The sequence below is a fragment of the Eulemur rufifrons genome, chromosome 27, assembly GCF_041146395.1.
Source record: "Eulemur rufifrons isolate Redbay chromosome 27, OSU_ERuf_1, whole genome shotgun sequence".
Lineage (NCBI taxonomy): Eukaryota > Metazoa > Chordata > Mammalia > Primates > Lemuridae > Eulemur > Eulemur rufifrons.
The window spans coordinates 29,878,178-29,892,197 of NC_091009.1; positions in this window are offsets into that span (position 1 = coordinate 29,878,178).

Sequence of the window (14,020 nt, forward strand, 5' to 3'; positions counted from 1 at the left end):
GGGTGGGGGAGTCAATTAGTAGTAACAGGGAAAGAGAGAAAGATAGGTATTTACTATTTGTTTGAATTAGTTACTTCTTTGACCCTAAATTTATCATTGAGCTTCCAGGAAGCCAAGGCAAAAAGGGAAATATATAGCTTTCACTGTAAAATATAAGAAAGTCTTCAAGTTAGCCTATTAAAATGTTGCCTCTACACACACATCCACACATTCCTCAGGGAGGAATTTATGGTATGAATCCTTACGTTGGAATAGTGGAGCCAAAGAATCTGAAGTTATTCTCAGCCGGCATTTAATAGCTTCTTTAATTGGGCTCACCTTTAATGAGAGCCCATAATGACAACAGAGGTAATCAGGATCTGGATTATGGCTGGGATAATACAACAGCAATCAACATCATCTCCACATTTCTTTCTATCCTCAGCTCAGGGTTTCCTTCCCTCCCTCTTGGCTCGGGAGCTCTCTGTGGTCAGGGGTTGTGCCCTGCTGAGTCAGGTGGCCCCAGTGGTTTCAGCTGCCTTCTCCCAGCGTTAGAGTTGGGGGAAGCCAGGCGGAACCCACCGCAAAATGTCATGAGGTCAATGGAGAGAGGAAGTTATGAGATGTGTCTAAGAGAGTTTTGAGAAGATCGAGCCCCCAAAGGTGGAGCAGACTGGTTATCTTAGTGGGAATGGGTAAGTTCCCACAAAGACAACTCCCTGTCCCCCAGCTTCTGAATTCAAAGAGGAGTCTATTGTCAGTAAGCATCCTTATGCAGAAAAACACTGTGTAAGCCCAGGAAGACCACCACCGCCACGCCCAGCCTGGCCTGCCAGGCTTAAAATGAGGGACTCTTTGCCTAAGAACTTATCCACACAGCAGCTTTGGACCATCTCATTGAACTCTTAGAGAGGCTCAGAGGTGTGGGTGAGGGTTAGAAAGAGCTGAGTTACTCTGTAGAAGGAAACAGGAGGAATCTGTATTTTTGCTCCCCAGAGAAGAGCAAAAAAGAGGGGAAGTGGTAAAAGGGACAGCGAAGAGCTTGAGTAACATTAAAGTGGTGTGGGGAGGGGCTGGAGCCAGTGTTAGAGAGGAAGCTAAAGAAAGTTTTAAGAACAGAAATGCCCAACATTCCATTTTTAAGCTGCTGACATTTTTGCTGTATTAGCACCCTCTGGAGACCTCACCCTTCAGTAAAGCCCATGATGTATGTACAGACCTGGTGAGGAGGTCACATGTAGAAACAAGGCAGAGGGGAAGATGCACCGCTCACAACAGTGAGAGCACCCGTGGGTCAGCAAGGTGACTCCTAAACTGAGCTGACTTGAGAAAAATAGGATCTCAACGCACTGACGAGAAGGGGAGTCTTCCCACCCTCCATCCCCACTCTCAGGGGAATCTGGGATATTTGGAGGGAGAGCACTGGATCTCTCACTGATCTTTGAGTGAAGCATTGAACCAGTCTTGGCCAGCACCTAAGGAGCAGCTGACTACAGCTCACACACAGCTTACCCACTGGGAGCATGGATTTAGGTGTCACCATCAGTGTCTTACCTTTAATGAGGTCAACCCCCTCCAGGGAGGGTACCTGCCCGCCCACGGTGCAACCTACCTCTTGGCAACCCAGCATGGCCCTCCCTGGCAGGGGGTTCTGTGGGGCTCACTGAAGCCAGAGACTGGCGAGGAAGAATGGGAGAATGGGCGCTGTGGAGACTGACCTTGTGGGGATGGTCCTATGACTCACTACTATTTATGTATGGGTCGTAAATCAATCACCTGATCTCACGGTCTGAACACTTTTTGTCTTCTTTGTCCCAGAGAGATCAAAGGAAGGAGACTTGGTCCTCACCCTCAGAGATGGAGGGTGCAGGCTCTTTGGTCTGATTTGGGAAGAAATGGCTCTTGAACTGAGGACACTCCGAGTGTCCACACCGAGGACACAAACGCAAAGCTGCCAACAGACAGACAAACGTGGGCAGGGCAGCATTTCGCAAACACGGTCCACAATTAACAAGGAGCTGGAATGAAGGCTCCGGCAGGCAGTCAGCTGGTGTCCAGCAGGAAATAGCTTGTTGGGGCTGGGAGTTCTGAGCCTGAGCTGGATCTGGAAGGAGGGAGGGCCTGTTAGCAGCAGCAGAAGACAGGCATGTCCTGCACAGTGTCTTGTACAACGTGAGAACTTCACACAATGACTGCTCACCCGCTGGCGCCTGGCAGTTCTGGCTCCCCTCCCCGGTTTAACGAGAAGGGTAATCTCAAGCATGTTCACCCCATGCTTACTGACAGAGCCCCCAAACAAACAGCTGGCCGCGGTGGGCTGGGCGCACAAGAGGCAAAGGCCAGATGACTCTGTTTACAAAGCTTAAGCTCCTCAGCAGGGTCAAAGGGCATTCCCAGAGCAGATGGGTGAGGCCTGGGAGAGACAGGTCCTGAAGGCCATGTCAGCATCTGGGCCTCTTCCTCAGAGGGACACCAAGTGGCCCCCTGTAAGCCTGACCAGCACTTCACAGCTGTTTTACACCAACAAGCAGAACACTCTTCTGACCCTCACGAGGATCCAGGCAAGTGTCCTCTACATTTTATGGAGAAGGAAACTGAGGCTGGAAAGGATTGTGAGACTGGTTTAAGGTCACACAACAGACGCACGGATGTACCCTGGCGGTGGACTTTGGGGACCCAAAACGTTTGGGGACTGAGTGCATCTGTGAAAGGCCAGCTGGTCACCTGCATTGCAATCCAGCCCTGAGCACTCCATGGGAAACCCAGAGAGGGAGGACGGAGGGAGATGACGGGAAGGCTGCCCACCTGGACTCCGCTCTCAGCAGAAGCGAAAGCCAGTGTCCCTTCCCCAAACGTGGCTCCCTTCGGCCCGGGCCTGGGCATTCTTTGGGAGAGGAGAGCCTGGCCGTAGACAGCTGGCAGCTGTCGCCCTCCCCGCGCGCGCCCCCGCCCCCGCCGGCCCCTCCGGAGTCCGCGCCCATATAAGGGCAGCGCTTCCAGGCTGCCGAGGCGGTGACGCGCCGCGGTCCACGTCAGCGGCCGGCGGGAGGTGCGGGCGCCCCGCAGGAAAACAAGTGACGTGGCGGGGAGGAGGGAGGCGGGAGGGAGCGGCCGCGCCCGCCCGCCGGGTCAACCCCTGCCCGGGCGACCCAAGCCCGGCCAAGGTCATGCGCTGTGTTTGAGCCTCCGTCGGAACCGTGGGCGCAGAACGGGGCGGCGGTAGGGGCATTTCTGCCTGAGCATTTCTGTCCCGGGGTGGGCGCGGTGTTTGTGTCCTTGGCGATCTGCTCTTTGGGTGTCCCAGTGTGTTAGGAGTCTGCACATTTTGTCTCATGGTGTCAAGGACGCGTGTTTCACGGACAGCCTGTGTATGTATAACCGAGGGATTTTGCCGCGGGGCGTTTAAAGACCCACATCTCCCACTGAAATTCAGTCTCTTCCCTCCTGAAACAAACAAGACCAAGTGACATCTGTGCTCCTGGAGACCCCCAAAATGCCTCATGAGAGGCGCTCCTGTAAAGGGCCTGGCTTCTCATTATCCAAGCGGCCTCCCCACCTCCTCCGCAGCCAAGTCAGGTAAAAAGGTCGGGCCCAGGGGCTGACGGAGGACAAGCCTAAAAAAGGAGGGTTTCAGGAGGCCAACTGCCAGGCAGAGGCCAGGACGCAGAACAGGAAGAGAAACTACAGTGAGAAGCTCAGGGCTCACATTTCAACATGTTTCATCCCGGAGCCTTCGTAGGGGCTGGGTACCCGGATTGCTGAGTCCGGCTGTGCTCAGGTGAAGCCTGTTGCGGTGCTGCCCTCAGATGCCCACCTTGTGTCACCTGAAGTTGCGTGCGTGTGTGTGTGTGTGCGTGTGTGTGTGGTGCGTGTGTGTGTGTGTGTGTGCGTGTGTGTGTGTGTGTGTGTGTGTGGTGCGTGCGCACACTGGATTGGAGAACTTGCCTGGCTCAGGCTTCGGGGAAAGTCCCTAGGGCCATCCCTTCACACCCACGGTACTCACCCACCCACTGTCCTCCCCTGTCTCAGTAAGCCCCACTTCCTCTCTTTACTTCCCCTGAGCCCAGTCTCTCCCTGTAGAGAATGGTCTAGCTGGCAACCTCCCCCCGACCAAGCTCTGGGTGCCATGATAGAGTTGGTGTTGGGGGCCTGGGAAGAGACAGTGGCCCTCCTTGGCAGTGGATAGGCAAGGACGTGGCAGGTTTGCCTTGGCTATGGACACAGTCCCTGTCCTGAGGCTTAGACTCAGGGTGCCTGGTCAAAATAGTTTTATGCCTGGGAATTTTAAAGGCTGCAGGAGGAGGCCTGCCTTCCTCAGGAGCCAGTGTCCTGGGACTGGATGATGCCAACGTGTTGAGTAAAAACAATAGGGTCGTGTTTGTGTCCCTGTCTGGACACTACTGCATAGAGCGTGGGCTTTGTCAGATGGGACATTAGCTCTGCCACTCGCTGGGCGGTCTCAGGCAAGTTCCTAACCTCTCTGAACCTTGATATCCTTGTTCGAAAAACAGAAATAAAAGTATTAAGCTAATCTTATTAGTTCTTTTGAGGATTAAAAGAGATCATGTTTAGTAAGCATTTTGAACACAGGTTTATTCCTTCCACAATACGTGTGCACCTGGCACACGGTCGATGCTATTAAACAGTAACTGTTCTTCCTGTTAGTAGTAGTAGCATAGACGGCCTCTGACAGCACATGGAGAGTTCGCCAAAGTCGTCAGCTGTTCCTGGCTTGCCTTTGGGGGTGCCCTTCCTCTCAGCTTTCTTTGAGGTCCCTCTGGTACCCCATCGCCTCTGCCGCCTCCCCCTCCAACCTGAGCCCAGCCTGGCCTGGAAGAAAGAGCTGCGAGCGTGGAAGCACAAGATAGGCGTTGGCAGCCAGCTTGGCCCTTCCCTGCGCCAGTTAGCCCCTCTGAGCCCCAAGTTCCTTAGCACTGAGATGGGAGAACGCTTCCTGGCTGGCTCCCCTTACTGTGCGAGGGAGAGTCAAGAGAATAAACGTTTGTGAAACTACTTCGGAACCAGTCCCCACCTATCAGTCTCCACTGGGCGAGTTCTCCCTTCTCATCCTCTGCACCCAGCTCCTGTCCCTCCTGTCCCCACCCCCGTGCCCACCTCTCCACGTCTCCCTCTTTGGATTTTCACAGCTTTGGGCATTTTGTTCACAGCTCTGTTGGTGGCTTTCCCTTTCCCTGGGAATTCTGGAGGGTGTTTAATTCTGGCTTCTTCATGGATAACTTCTCAGGGCAGGAAAACTTTGTATTCTCGTGACCGGTGCCAGGCCCAGGCAGGGCACATATGGGAGCTCAGTCACAGCTGTTCCCTTTTGTCTATCAGAAAATCCCTGTGATGGAGGCCAGAAAGGGGTGGCCCCGACAGAATCTGGGGAAGCAGACTTCTGAACGGTGGGGAAAAGGGGATGGGGAAGAGGGGAAGGGAGGGAGGCAGGAGGGCAGGAGGGCAGGAGGGGAGCTGCCCCGGCCCTGTGTGGACTCAAGGGTTCCTGCTGTTCCCACCACAAACAGCCCAAGATCATGCCAATCTCCGGTTTTACCCTTAGTTCCCAGGGCTGGGAGAAACCGCTGAGAGCCTCTAGCCCCGCTGCCTCAGCAAAGGGACACACCAGCCACTCTTCCTGGGAAGAAAGCAAACATTCTGCCTAAAAGGGAAGTCCTTGGGTAACAAGTTCCACTTCCTGGCAGCTAAAGCACTGGCCTAAAACCCTGCCCTCTTTCCCAACCCACAGACAACCCATTTCCTCTTCTGCTGCTCATAGAAACAAAGAACAGCTGTCTTCTCACTGATTGGTTTAAAAATAAAAGACTCTTGCTTTATGCCATCCTTACCTCTGGTGACCAAAGACCGTGGCACCATCAGGCTCCCCTCAGACCTCCACCTGCTCCCCTGGGCACAGAGAGGCAGCCCCCTGGCCCCCTGCAGGCCCACTCCTTCCTGGGGGGTGCACTCTGCCTGCCACTGAGCTGCACTTGTCCATCCTGGGCGGGGCAACCTGCTGCGCCCGGCCACCAGCTCTCATCAGTGTGGTCCCTGCACGCGCACTTTTTACCGTTGTGACTTTGGCTCTGCAATGGGCCTCGGGAGGAAGCAGCCTCTAGAATTCAAGGTTTCTCGCTCTGTGAGGGCTGAAGCGACACGGAGAGATTTTGTGCGACTTCCCCAGGCAAAGTGCAGCCCCCGGGGAAGAATAGGAGTCGGAAGCCCCGAGTCCATGGCCATTGAGAAACCTCTCTGAGCCTCAGTTTTTCGTCTGAAACATGACGGTGGCAGACTCTGCCTGTGGAGTGGCGTCAGGGTCAAAGGAGATGTGGTTATGAAGGCGCATTGTAGACGGTGCCACTGTGGACACACAAACTGTGATTTCTGCCTGCCACCCGCACAGACCCCAGGTCACCACCAGATGCTGTCTCTGCACGTATCCCTGCCTTGCTGAAAACCCAAATCGAGACTCCCCTCCTCGGGCATCTGAGTCCACCCCACCGTCTCCTCAGGGTTTATTTATTCAACTTGCACCGCAGAGAGGCGCACCTGTTGCTTAAGGAGTGTGGAAAACATCCTTATGTTCTTTCCATGGTGTGTGTGCCTGTCTTATCTGCTCCGCCCCTTCCTGGTATCGCTAGAGCATTAGCCTGTCCCGCGAGACTGGGTCACAGCCAGCGCCTTTGTTTCCTCACCGCGCGGGACAGCAATAAGTGTACCAACCAAAGTGTGTGTTTGGGAGAGGACACACAGCCGGACGGCTCCTTAGGGCAAAACCTTATTTCTACCACATAGGACTTTGTAGACAATTTGCTCTCTGGCTATAGAGGGGTTTTGTGTTTTTTTCCTCTTGTGAATCAAGCTAATTTTGGATTCATTGGGACCCAATAATGAACTTAAAGGCAGCTGCCCGCTGAAGGAGCCCAGAGAACAGCCAAGTCCTGAGGAGCCTTTTGGAAAATGATCTGGGGGGATAGAGGGGACAGTCATAAAGGTCCCAGCTCGAGGTTCTCGGCCGGCTGTCCCACCCCGCCCCATCTCAACTCGCAGAGGCGTAGGGGAGGCACGCACACCCAGCAGCTTCCTGCCTGAAAGCCCTGGCATAGCCCCGTGGGCCACCCATTGTCATTGAGGCCAATGAGCCTCTGAGCTGGGAAGCCCTGGCCAAACAAATGCCCTGCTGCCCCAGGGAGCAGAAAGTTCCGGAATACACAGGATAGTTTTATTCCTGGCTTATCAAGCAGACCTAGAATTGGGACAGAGAAGCAGTTTTGACTCTCCCTGAAAAGGTCCAGAGAAATTTCCTTGGGGCTGATCATTGTAACAAGAGCTCCTCCTCACCCCGAAAGCTCCCCAGAGCGGTCTCCTAGCGGAGACAGACTGTATAATGGCGGGACAGGGGTTCGGGCGGCTGCGTCAGTCTGCTGGGGTTCAGTGATCTTGAACAAGTTGCCGAACTGTGCCTCAGTTTCCCCATCCATAAAGTGGCAATTACAATGGCATCTGTCACATAGGATTGTTTTTGAGTAGTAATGAGGTAATGGCTGTAAAACACTTAGGATTCAATACTGTTATTATGAGAAAGGACTTTACTTAAGAGGCCTTGTGGTCTGTTTCTCCACCATTATAAAGTGAAGTTTTCTCCTTGATCCTGACACCTTTGGATCAGGCCTATGTATATTATGTTTCTATATGATATCATGTTATACATGTATATATATCCTGGCCTCTGAACTACAGATTCAGCAAGAGGAGAATGCCCAGCTCCTTCCTGTGGACCATGGAGACCACATGAGCAGTCACCCATAGCAACGGGGTGATGAGAGCTATTCTAGGGGACTCGGGGGCAGAAGGTCTGAGAACCTTTTCAGTGTTAAGAAACCTGCCTGGCCAAGGTGTCCCTGGCTTGATTCATACAGTCCCTGTCCTGCCAAATACTTATTATTGTGATACTATCTCCCAGAACTTTCACATTTATTTGATCTTCCCAGTGATCTCATAGAATCGGCTGTGAAGATACTACCAGAGAAGCCGACTGGGACCTGGATCTCCCGCTTGCTGACTCCCTGCTCCATCTGGCCACCCAGGGGTGAGCAGGGTCCCACCCGTCTTTGCCCCTGGGCCACTCCACTGAGGGAGCCGCAAGGCGGTTCCGTGGGGGGAGAGTCCAGGTCCATAATAGCAGGGTGACTTAATGCAGGTTGAGTCAGTGTGTTATTCGGGGCAGACACTGTGCAGGGAAAGGACTGGCCATGTCAGACTTGGCTCATCCTCTTCCCTCCTCAAACACTCCCACTTAATCCCTGACCTCCCAGAGTCAAGGAAGTACGTGCACTATCGCTAGAGCCAAAATCTGCAGAGTCAAGCGCGCTTCCAGCCTGCGACAAGAAGTTCCAGGTGCCCAGGGGCGGTGGTGCTGGCCCGGAAGTCACAAGAGCCGCCTGGGTCCAGAGCACCCTGCGCTAACTCTGTGGAACAGGGGGTAAGTCACAGATACCTGGGGAGGGGACAGAGCCTGTCAGCCCCAGCCTCAGCTCTTCAGCATGGCGCCAGAAGTCAGGAGCCCCGAGAACTCGCTGGCTCAGCTGCCAGCTTGCTGGGCCTCGGTCCCCTTCATTACAAAGTGAGGATGCTGGACTAAGCATACCTAAGATCACTGCGAGCCTGGGCAGCCTGTGATGATCTTCTCTGTGCCAAAGTACCCTAATTCCTTCCATCTTCTGTCATTTGCCTTCCATTGCTTGGTCTCATATGCAGCCTCTTAAAGGCTTTTGTCAGTTTAGTTCCGTCCGACATTCTCCAAGCAACTAGGAGCATTGAGTCAGTATTGGAAAATCAATGGTGCTCAAGGTACTTGTTTTCAAAGTGCCTCCAGTCTAGTAGGGGAAGACCGGCGAGCAAACAGACAATGAGACAGGGTTTCTGGAAGCCCCACGGGGGAGGAAGGCAGGGAAAAGATCCCACCAGGCCTGAGGAGACCTGAGTCTGAGAAGAACCTCATCCCCTTCCAGGAGGGGTGGGGGCACTAACTTTTTTGCTTGTCTATTTTGTTTTGTTTTTAAAGATGGGGTCTCACTATGTTGCCCAGGCTGGAGTGCTGTGTCTATTCACAGGTGCAATCATAGCACACTACAGCCTCCAACTCCTAGCCTCAAGCAATCCTTCCGCCTCAGCCTCTCAAGCAGTTGAAACTACAGGCAAGACCACTGCACACAGCAGGGGGTACTAAACCTTAAGTGGTCATTTCTAATAGGCCAGACCCTGTGCTAAACAGCTTATACTTACTATTTCATTTCATTCTTATAGCAACCTTTTGAGTAAGTGTTAAGCCCATTTTACAGATGAACAAACTAAGGTTTACAGTGTTTAAGGCCATACTATAGGGTCAAGCTGAGACTCAAATACAAGTCTGCCTAATTCCAGCCAGAGCCCGTGCCCTTTCCATCTGACTAACAGAATGTGAAGGGCACAAATAGCTGAGACTTTGAGTACCGCTTAGAGTCTGGGCCTTGCTGGCCTTTTCTGAATCCTCCTGGCTCCTCCTCTGCCCCACAGGAGAACGGCTGCTTTAACAGACACGCCCCTCAGGGGGGTTGGTTTCCATTCATTTGTGATGGCCCAGCTGCTGCTGTCTCCCGCCTCCCCATGGACTAGCCTGGGAGTTTCTCTGCCACTGAGCACTCCCCTCGCTGGGGCCTGTCAATGTTTAATGGCAGCAAGGATCTTATCTCAGTTACTCAAGTCGTGTAGATTACTCCTGCGGCAGGACCTGGGGCAGTGGGGGAGGCAGCAGATGGCAGACTCATCAGTCACCCCTCTGCTCTGCCAAGGGAGGAGGGATTATTGGAGTGGAAAGAGAGAGGGTGAGAGAGAAACGGAGTGGGGCAGGGAGACACTTTATAATGGGACAGAAAGCCCAACTGCACATTTGCACAGCTCTGGCCACGTTCTCCACCTCCCTCTTCTCGGCCACCTCCAGCGGCCGGCACCCTGGGGCTGCCCACTGCACACACTCTCAGGGCCCTCCTGGGAGACCCAAAACATAGGGGAGCGAGTGGATAAATTTCTGTGAGGCTTATACATAGATGTCTTTGAGCCCATTCTCGTGTCCCCTGGGCATCTGAATCTTTGCTTATTTTTAGGGAGAAAATATAGCATTATTTGTCCCTCTTATGAGCCAAGGACACAGGCATGTTGCAAAAGTCACACTTCCCATACTTTAACACGACCCCACCATAGATCTGTGAGCTGGAGGGATCCCCATGCCCTGGGTCCTGGCTCTAGAGTACCCTGAGGGAAAGGGACAGGTTCTCGCCACTCCTCCAGGGCCCAGCGAATGCCGGGAGCAGATAGTAAGTTCTATTTGGAGAGAAGAACATCATGGTTCAAACGCAGCACCAGAGGCCACTCGGATGTTATTTACAGATCTTGTCTAATGACCCATCTTCCAAGGAGGGGGCCGGGGGAGGGGGCGGGAAGTGAACTTGCTGCCTTCTCCGACGTCCCCTGTTCTCTGAATTTCTTACAACCTATCCCAGTTCCCCACCCTCCTACCTGCTTTCTATCCAGGAGCACCCTGTGCCCTTGTATCTGATGTGTCACTCACAGCCTGGAGCCCGAGAGTGTTCTTAGGACAGAGGGAGGGGCTTGGGAGCAGGGCAGAGGGCCCAACACCAGTGCCAAGGACGCAGAGAGGTCCTAGCCACGGGGTTGGAGGACAGGGAATGGGAGGGGGCAGGGAGGACCCTACCTGGTGGGGGTTAAAGTGAAAGAGGGCAGGATCCTTTCCTGGCATGACTTCTGCAGGTTGGGGGAGGGGTACAGGTAGGGGTGATTTCATAATTATTTTCACTCCAAGTTCAGATGGAAAAAAGCTGGTTGAATGGACCAAAAATAGCCAGCACGTCAGACAAATGTTCACAAAGCCAAGATCCTTGGTTCCTAGGTTGGGGTTTTGAAGGTTGAACTTGCAGATACCGGGAAACCCTGAAGGATACTTCTGAGCCCCCATGGAGTCTGATTCCAGCAGTGTCGGGATTGAAGGCGTGATGGAGATGCCACTGGGTCCTTGCTCTGAAAGTGTCACTGGCTGGGGTGTCCAGGCTGATGCAGTCCCTCTTCCTGACCTCTTCCTTTACCCCTCACCATCCGTGCTTGGCCTCCCCATGAAATGCCTCATAGCCTTTACCCCCCAAAAATAGCACAGGCCCTGACACGCATGTGATGTGTGTGGTAATAGTCCCTGCCTCAAACAACCGTCCTGAGAATTAAGCGAGATGCCCCTTGTGGAATGCTTGGCGCGTAGCACACAGTTAACACTCAGTCAGTGTCAGCTATTAACACCAGATGCAGCAGCAAGATAAGTAGGTGGGCACCTTAGCTCCAGTATCAAGGCACGTTGCCGTGTAGTTCCCGGATCCGTGGCTAATCCCCGTGTGAGAGTCACATTAACGTTCACTCTTATGCCTCTCCAGGCCCTAGCACACACCACGCTCTGAATAGAACTGTGTTCCATGTCCTTTTCCTTAAAGCCACAAAAAGGTTATTGAGCAACCGCCATGCTCTACGGCCTGGCAAACCGGTGAAAAAGATGAGCGCTGCACTGTCGGCAAACGCCCAGTCTATCTGGGGAGGCCCACCCACAACACAGCGGCCCAGCTGCCCGCCAGGTGCTCAGATGGCCGTGCTGAGCGCAGGTGCTCCTGAGAGCAGGAGGAGGAGGAGAGTGGGCTGGAGCGGCTCAGCACGGCTGCTGGGTGGGAGGGGCCTGCGGGATGGTGGGGTTTGTGAGAGCACAGGGGAGGCAGTCCTGAGGCAGGGGGATTGTGCCACTTGTCTTAGGCCCCGTCACAATGCACAGCTGCACTGTGCGAGGTGGTCCAGCATCCAGGTCAGCTGGTGGAGGGCACGGAAAGACACCAGCCCCCTAAGTGGAAGACACCAGGTGGCACATCGTCAGTCCAGGTGGAATTCTTGGGTCTCGCTCTGTCTGGGGTCTCTAGGAGTCCCTGGAGGGCACTGTGGGGGCATTACTCTCTCCCTCGCTTTCTGACCCCTCCCTCACTAATGAGCTTTTATCAGGGGAGGCTTTGGGATACGGATTCACCCCCTTGACACTATGAGGCCTTTACTATGTGCCAGGCATAGTTCTATTCTCTGGGGCTACAGCAGTGAATAAAACAGAAAAAATCCATTCTTCAGGGAGCTTACCCGCTAGGGCGAGTGCAGGGCGGTCTGATAACCAGCAGGGTGAAGTGTGTTAGGCAGCGCTGGGTGCGGCACAGGAGACCCGGGCAGGGGGCAGGGTGAGACTGCAGACAGGGGGGCTAGGATGTTGGACGCAGGTCACCGTCTGGTGGGCGGCTCTCACCTCAGTGTACCTAAGAATCTCCAGATGGGCCTGCGGAATGCAGATGCCCAGGCCGCACCTCAGAGGGTCAGATTTCACAGGCCAGGGGTCAGGCCCAGAAATGTGAGACCACGCGGACCCCCTCTGAGGGGCACTGCTTCCTTGGGCAACCACGTCTGAGGAGGATAACGCTGGCTTTTCCCCCCAGGAAGACCCTGTGGGAACCCCCAGAGAACTGAACAGAGGGCGGCCATGGGCAGTGTTGCCAGCCTTCTAGCTACGGGGCATCTTCACTTGCCACTCCCTCTTCCCGGGGCGGAGGCCCGATGCCCATCCTCTCCAGGGAAAAGGGCAAGCTTGGAGTTCCCAGCCAAACCCTCCACAGGAGGCAGATGGGCTGGGCGGGAAGGAGGGGAAAATCCAGGCTGAGGCAGAAGCGTGGTTTGGGGTTCTGCCTCCTGAGTCAGTTCTGACAGGCCAGGGGCAGTGAGGAGTGGCCGAGCCCAGCCCAGACCTTCGGGATGCTGCTGTTCCAGTACTTGACAGCAACGCAGGCTCTCACCGTCACAGTCTCAGCGCACCGAGCTCTCGTACAGAGGGACCGAGCTCTTGTACAGAGGGGGAGATGGACTCTCGAAAAACTTCATGGGTCTGATCTATTTATTCAGCAAAGTACTTACTGAGTATGTATTCATGCCATGCACCCTTCTAGACACTGGGGAGATCGCTGTGAACAGGACAGGCAAAAATCTCTCCTCTCCTGAAGCTTACATTCTACTAGGGGAGACAGGTGGTGAACAATATAACACATAAAATACACGTTTCTACCCATGACAAGGGCTAAGGTGAAAGAACAAAGCAGGGAAACGGGGTAGAAGGTGTCACCAGTGAGCATGTCATTGAAAGTTCAGATGAGATGGCCAGGGAGGGCCTCGTGGAGAAGGCCACCTTTGAGGAAGGCTTGAGGATTCTGAAGGACTAGAATTCTAGGCTGAGGCAATGGCAAGTGCCAAGGCACTGGGGCAGAGTGGCGTGTGGCTGGAGCTGGGAGAGCAAGGGAGGAAGCAAGGAGATGGGTCACAGGCAGCAACCATGAAGGGCCTTGCAGGCCATCGTCAGGACTTGGGCTTTTACCCTGAGGGAGGAGGGGAGGCCAAGCAGAATTTTGGCAGAAGAATCATATGATGTGACTTGTATTTCTAAGGGATTACCTCTGGCAGCTGTGTTAACAATAAATGAAGGATGAAGGCAGGCAGACCAGATAGGAGGCCACTGAAATATGTCAGTGGGAAATGGTGGTTGTTTGGAAGGTAGAAAGTGATTGGATATTTTCAATTTGTGATTGGATATTTTCAATTTGCTGATAGACAAAATGAGAATTGTGAGAAAAAAAATATATGTGTATACACCCGGCACTATATGAAACTTTATAGATTAGGAAATAGAAACTAAGAGAGGCCAAGTAACTTGAAAAATCACGTAGCTGGCAAATGGTAGAGCTAGTGTTTAAACCAAGTCGTCCGCCCAAAGCAGCTACACTGTAAAAATCTCATCCGTTCATTCAACAACTCTCCATTGCACATCGACTCTGCTTCAGGCTCTGGTCTACATGCTTGAGGGCACAAAAAGGAGCCGGGGACAGTTCTTGACCTTGAGGAATTTATGGTTTGGAGGAGGAGAGAGACGTGAATAGAA